General features: G+C 42.2%; 1 long non-coding RNA gene across 1 annotated transcript in view; it reads left to right on the top strand.

Annotated features, from left to right (window-relative positions):
- The window catches only part of LOC119936394, a 319,208-nt gene extending 313,082 nt beyond the window's left edge, over positions 1-6,126 (top strand). Inside the window, exon 7 of the long non-coding RNA XR_005453727.1 lies at positions 6,056-6,126. This is a non-coding gene — a long non-coding RNA (uncharacterized LOC119936394). The remainder of the gene's footprint in view (positions 1-6,055) is intronic.
- Positions 6,127-7,522: the final 1,396 nt, after the last annotated feature.

Consider the following 7,522-nt stretch of genomic DNA (forward strand, 5'->3'; position numbering starts at 1 on the left):
TAGAAATGCATGGGAAAAGCAAAAAGAGGAGAGTATCCGTAAACATAAAATAGTGGTTAAAGAAAATGGAAACAGTGATGGTAACAGTGATGGTAAAAGTGAAGGGCAGTGTGACTGTAGAATAGTCTGTAGTACCAATAAGGTAATTTCTCTGAGGATGAACTATGATGTAAACAGAGTGCTAAATGAAATTGTAACTTGGTCTGAAATGATACCCCACAGGGTATCAGAAGAGCCTTCTGCTGGCTGAGCAGTTCGAGAAAATGTCAACTTCTGATTTCTGCAATTTGGCTTCCCCCAAAATGGCCAATTCACCATGCGTTATAGCATCATCTATGTTGGCATAGGTCTGGCTCTTCCAGATGGCAGACATCTTTCTGATAGGGAGGAATGGCATTTTTATTATTGCTTTATTGACATGGCTGGGGTCCCGATTGGCTTCTGATGGTGTGCTGTATGCCAGCTAGACTTCAGGAGAACAGGATGATAGGATCTTCTGTGGAGAGGCCTTGAATGCAGTAAAAATGAAACCCCAGAATGGAGACTGAAAAGGAAAAAAAGATGTTTTATTTATTCAAGGAGCTTCAAACAAGCACTTGCTCTTGCTTGATAGCGAGGTTTGGCATCAACAGGATATTCTAGTCTAGCAAACCGTAGTGGGTGGTTTTCTAAAAGAGAAAGGAAGCTGGTTCATTCTGTCTCTCTGAGTGGACCTGGGGTTCTAGGTCATTACGCTCTCTTTTAAATGGATGCTATATTGTGACAGTGGAAAGAGTGTGGGCTTGGGAGTCAGAGGATGTGAGTTCTAATCCCGGCTCCGCCACATGCCTGCTGTTGACCTTGGGCAAGCCACTTAACTTCTCTGTGCCTCAGGTCCCTCAACTGTAAAATGGGTATGAAGGCTGGGAGCCCCATGTGGGACAACCTGTTTACCTTGCATCTACCCTGGCGTTTAAAACAGTGCTTGGCACATAGTAAGCGCTTAACAAATACCATAATAATTATTATTATTATCTTGAAAATACTCTTCACTAGGGCCAAATTTCCTTATCACGTTACTTCAAAAAAAACTGGAATTCTCATTGTGATTTTTCAGTTGAATGAATCAGTCAATATATAATGCAAATCTGTTTTAGATCCTGTGTAGGTTACAGTAACCCCAAGGTACATGAGAAGCAGTGTTGCCTAATGGAACAACCACAGGCCTGGGACTCAGAGGGTCTGGGTTCTAATGCTGCTGTGTGACCTTGGGCAAGTTAATTAACTTCTTCCGACCTCAGTTCCCTCATCTGCAAAATGGGGAGTCAATACCTGTTCTCCCTCGTACTTAGACTGTGAAACGCATGAGGTGCCTGACTATCTTGTATCTCCCACAACACATAGTGCAGTGCTTGGCACATATTAAGATCTTAAATATTATTATTATTGCAAATGAAAACCAGAGATGCACTTGTTATTTATTTTTAATCATTCAGTATTAAATATTCACTGGATTTACAGATGAAGAAGTTGTCTCTCTACCCACCAGTGAAGAAATTAGGATCAAGAAGTTTTGCATCCATTTTAAAGAGAGCAAAAACATTTATAAAAATGATTAAAGACCCCTGTGAATAGTGTAATTCAAAGGTGTGAAAATAAATTTGTTTTTAAGGGCTTACTCTGTCCTAGCCATTATATTGGACACTGGAGTAGAAACAAGTTAATCAGGTTGGACACAGTTCCTATCCCACATGGGGCTCACAGTCTTAATCCCTATTTTGCAGATGAAGTATCCGAGGCACAGAGAAGTTAAGTGACTCACCCAAGGTCATACAGCAGACAGTGTGTGGAGGCAGGATTAGAACCTAGGTCCTTCTGATTCCCAGGCCTGTGAATAATCCACTAGGCCTCACTGCTTCTCATGTTTAGAAAGGAGTTGGTTCCGTACAAGATACTATATGAAGACAAAAGATAGACATTGTTTTGGACACATTTTCATGAATCCCCTTAATCCCACAGCACTTATGTGCATAGCATTACCCTCTCCCATGTCCCTGATCTGCAATTTATTTTATTGTTTCTCTCTCTCCACTGTAAGTTCCTTCTGCACAAGGGTCTAAATCAGTCATTTGTATTTATTGAGCCATCACAGTGTCCAGAGCACAGTACTAACAACTGTACTGTATTCTCCCAAGCTCTTAGTGCTCAATAAATACCGTTGATTGATTGAATGATGTCAATTTATAACATATAAGTCTTTGGATATAGAGACCCACATTCAGCCGTGCATGAAACTGCCATATTTTGGAAGGAATGAGTTTTGGCTATATCATGGTGTGTGCCCGTACGTATTTTTATATACTTAAAAAATTGAAAATGTTGGAGGGTTTTTGTGTTTAAATACCTAAAATCTCCATATTCCTAATCATCCATTTGCAAATCTTCTGACAATTGAAAGTGTACTGCAGAGGCTGGTTCTTGTCCCATTCACCCAATGTAGAGACCTGCGATTGAAACGGAGTTGGGAAAGAGGCAAAGCCTTTTTGAAGAAAATAATTTTTCATGGTATTTTCTTGGCTTTAATCAACCACTAAAGAAGGGGAAGGAAGCTCAGGAGTCTTTGAGAGCAAAGGACTTGGGAAGAGGGTGTCTTCATTCTCAGCAGATGACTAAAATCTGAGCAGCACTACATGAGAAACCAAAGGAACCCAGTGTCTAGTTCTTTCTCTTGTTCATTTGGACAGAAACAAATTCTGGGTGTGTATACTGAGGGATGAATCAGACAAGCATTAATGCCCAAGCATGCATACTGAGGAAGATAGCTCTTGCACAGATCCCAGAAACATTTACGGGTAAACATGCCACAGAAACATAAACAGCAGAAATGGATGAACTGGTGTCACTGGAATGGCAAACTGGCTAATTGGGAAAGGCTTTGTGGGCCCGTCCGGCATCTTTTGGAGGTTTGAGGCTGGATGCTCAGGAGTTGGCTACTGAGTGGCTGGTCTCAGAGAAGCCACTGGGCCCTAGAGATTTGGTTACTCAAAGCTAAATTCTCAAACCAATAAATTTAATGTACAGGCAGTTTCTTCAATCAGTGCAGGGTCTGCCATCTGGAAGGAAGAAAACTAACTGAAAATAGGATGGGATTATGCATAGTAGAACATGGCTGTATCTCCTCTCGTTATCTGAATGTAGTAATACTAATAATGGCATTTATTAAGCGCTTACTATGTGCAACGCACTGTTCTAAGCGCTGGGGAGGCTACAGAGTGATCAGGTCATAATAATAATAATAATAATAATAATGGTATTTGTTAAGCGCTTACTATGTGCAAAGCACTGTTCTAAGCGCTGGGGGGAACACAAGGAGCCCCATGTGGGGCTCACAGTCTTAATCCCCATTTTACAGTTGAGGTAACGGAGGCACAGAGAAGTTAAGTGACTTGCCCAAAGTCACACAGCTGACAATTGGCGGAGCCGGGATTTGAACCCATGACTACTGACCCCAAAGCCCATGCTCTTTCCACTGAGCCAAGCTGCTTCTCTAATGTAGAATGTAGAGTCTGATGGCCTAGTGGAAAGAACAAGAGACTAGAAATCAGGAGACATGGGTTCTGATCCCATCTCCTCTACCTGCCAGCTGTGTGACCTTGGACAAGTCTTAATTTCTCTGGGCCTCAGTTTTCCCATCTATAAAATGGAGGTGAAATACCTGTTCTCCCCACCATTTAAACTGAGAACTCTGTGTGGGTCAGGGACTGCGTATTGTCTGATTATCTTGTATGTGCCCCGGTGCTTAGCACAGTGCTAGCCACATAGTGAGCACTTCGCTAATACCACAGATATAATAATTATTATTAGTAGTAGTAGTAGTACATTTGTGACTGCCTTGGTTCATTATTCTGCTGCCTGTTCTCTTTTCTTTGTTTAAGATTATTGAATTTCCAGAGCCTTTGGTTGTGGGCATATCTTCAAAAATTCAATAAATAACTATTATTTGTTTTCTCTCACTTTTTAATTAAAACCAGATTTTTTTCTTTCCTTTTATTTTGAATTATTTTCTACAAATGTTTAAAAAAAATCTAGTGCTAGCCATTGCATCTATAGAGTAACACTCAATAACCACATAATTTTGTAATTGTTCTTATTAAAAACTTCAAATCTTTCATCTGGCTGAAGTTGTATTTTTCCCTTGGGTCTCTTAGCCGGATTTGTTGATAAAATGGCACCTCTGAGGGATTCCAGGCTGCTCAGCTTTCTGAACCCTTGCTGTGGTTCTTGCTGCCAGCAGCGTGCTACTTTATTAAAAAGCAGGGGCTTCCAGTGAGGTTTGCTAGTGCGTAAAAGAACATGACAGAATCTGAAGCCCAGACTTCTTTCAATATATTTTATGCAACGTTCAATTCAGGAAAAAAGAGAAAGAGTCTGAAGTTCTCAGTGTGTGAAGTGAACATTGTAGATTGTGTTTGATGCTGTGTGCTATTCTAATGGGCTAGGTTGGAGCTGTGGAAAAAGGATTGCCCATCAGGTTTCCTCAAAATCCATCATCCATACCTACTCTTCTTCATTTCCTCTCTCCAACAACTTCTTCCTTGACCCTAATCTCCCCCAGTCCACTGAAACATCATCCACAGATCAAATCTCCTGACAAAATCAAATGGATTCTTCTCGTTTCTATTCTTCTGGTCCACTCCACTGCGTCTGACAGAATTGACTATAAGCTTCCTTAGATTGTAAGCTCTTTGTGGCAGAAAATGTCACGTTCCCAAATGCCAGCCTCCCAAGCGCTTAGTACAATTTTCTGCACATAGTAAGTGCTCAATAAATCCAATTGTTTGATGGAAGTGACAGCCTGTTCTTGGGCAAATCACTTAATTTCTCTGTGCCTCAGTTTCTTCGTGTACAATGGGAATTCAATGCCTGCCCTTCCTTCCTTCTTAGACTGAGCAGCCCATGTGAGCCAGTGACTGTGATTGTATTTTTTCTAGATACCCTAGCCTAGCACTTACCATATAGTAAGAGCTTAACAAATACCCCAGTTGTGATCATTGATGTTGCTATTATTGAGGTAGTGGATGGAGCTGTGTGACCTGGGGATAGTCACTTAATTTCTCTGTGCCTCAGTTACCTAATCTGTAAAATGGGGATTGAGACTATGAGCCCCACATGGGACAGGGACTGTGTCCAACCTGATTTGCCTATATGATGATGGCATTTATTAAGCGCTTACTATGTGCAAAACACTGTTCCAAGCACTGATTCACCCCAGTGCTTAGTACAGTGCCTCGCACATAGTAAGCATTTAACAAATACAATAATAATGGTAATAATAATAATAGTAATTAGTAGTGGGTGGACCCCACTGATCCATCCATGCTTTCTCATCCATATCCCCTGTAAACAATAGCCAAGAGAGTCTGAGCATCACTGCACAAATCACGTACATTGCAATCAATTCCTCCAGGACCATTCTTCTTTAAGTCTCAGGACTGTGGTTGGGCAGTCAGGTTTTCATCACTTACATACACTGAACTTTCTTCATGGAAAATGGCATCCTCATCTATTCCAATTCATAAAAGGATAATTTAGGTAGAAAAGCAGCATAGCCTAGTTTAAAGAGCACGAGCCTGGGGGTCAGAGGGGGTCCAGCTCCACCACCTTGTCTGTTGTATGACATTGGGCGAGTCACTTCACTGCTCTGTGCCCCAGTTATCCCATCTGTAAAACGGGGATTAAGATGGTGAGCTCCACGTGGGACAGGATCTGTGCCCAACCTGATTACCTTGTATCAACCTCAGTGCTAAATACAGTGCTTAGCATGTAGTAATACCATCAAAAGAGGGTTCTGCCCAACCCATCCTTTCGTAGCCCCTCTATTGAGACCACAGGGCTGTCCATTAATTCCTCTCGCTCTCTGACATTACTGAGAGACATGTGATCTTATGTCCTGGATAAGGAACAATGAAAGCTGTCCACTACTAAAGCTTCTTTATTACTTTCCTAGTGCTTAATACAGTTGCACTGCACTCTGTGGGAGTTCAGTAAATACAATTACTGTTATTCTCCTCTGCAGCTTCAGAAAGTGTTGCCAAGCAGCTTCTGCACCTGGAAAAAACTGCAATCACCCCCTCCAGTCCTCCGGCCCCGCATTCAGTGGTGCTGAAACTGAGGTAAGAGCCTGCTTGGTAGAATTACTGGGCTCAAAGAGGGCTCTGTGCCCTATCTGTACTCCATCTCCCCTCTAGTGAATGTAGTCTGAGAGCAATGTAGAGAATGCACAGGGCCATTTGGCTCTTGCAGGTGCAGTGGGTGATCACAAGCCCTCCGATGGCTTGTGGATAACACAGAACCCCAAACTCCCTGGAACTTAGTTGATCTTGTAGGAGAAGGCAGGAGGTCCTTTCTGAGCTGTGGGTGCCCAGGGGGCTTCAATCCCAACCTGGGCTAATTCTGTCCTGAGAAGGGCTTTTGGGAGTGCCTGTAAGGTTCCATTGATTAAAGGCGGGCACAGTGTTTCTTACCAACCACATGCACACACACTATTATTGTTCAAGCTTTTTTACTGGTATATTAAAAGTAACTGAGAGCTGGCTTTCGGATAGGGGGCCGGGCTGAGGGAGGGGAGGAAGAGGCAAGGGGCTGTTGACATGAGAGTAACCAACCGGATTCTCAGAAAGCTCTGTCTCTGAAAATCATTCCAGGCTAGTGACAGCTTGGCTGGATGTCAGAGTGGACCCTCAAGCGGAAATTGGCTAACTCAGTCCAGATCATCCACAGATCTCCCTCAGCACACACTATTGTGCCTTAAAAGAGTGAGAGGGTATAGGGGTCTTGGTCCGAAAGGAGACTAAGTGCTCTTGGGAATGAGGGGGGCCTATGGAAGATGTGCCCTGACTCCCCCTAGGAATCCCCCTGCTTTCACCTTCCACATACATATTTATTACTCTATTTATTTATTTATTTATTTATTTTACTTGTACATTTCTATCCTATTTATTTTATTTTGTTGGTATGTTTGGTTTTGTTCTCTGTCTCCCCCTTTTAGACTGTGAGCCCACTGTTGGGTAGGGACTGTCTCTATGTGTTGCCAATTTGTACTTCCCAAGCGCTTAGTACAGTGCTCTGCACATAGTAAGCGCTCAATAAGTACGATTGATTAGTACAGTGCTCTGCACATAGTAAGCGCTCAATAAATACGATTGATTGATTGATTGATTCCACAGAGGGCAAACAGGGAACATTGCCTCTCTGTGTGGCCTGCAGAAAAAGCAGGACAGGAAAATATTGCAGGTTCCCTTAAAGTACGACCTCTACTTAATTAACTTTTCTATTTCCCGATTCCACTTCATTACGCTAACCAGATATCTTCCTTACCTGGGCATTGTCAGGGATTGATTTTAGGGTATTTAATTTCTCATTGATTCTTTAACTCTCTTGGAGGTTTGTCTTCAAAATTGTATAGATATTAAGGTAATTATACGTGGCATCAGAGAGGAGAGGAAAATATTACCCCATAGAGACTCGCGTTGAAATTTTCAGT

Source organism: Tachyglossus aculeatus, chromosome 13 (assembly GCF_015852505.1).
Source record: "Tachyglossus aculeatus isolate mTacAcu1 chromosome 13, mTacAcu1.pri, whole genome shotgun sequence".
NCBI classification, from domain to species: Eukaryota; Metazoa; Chordata; class Mammalia; order Monotremata; family Tachyglossidae; genus Tachyglossus; species Tachyglossus aculeatus.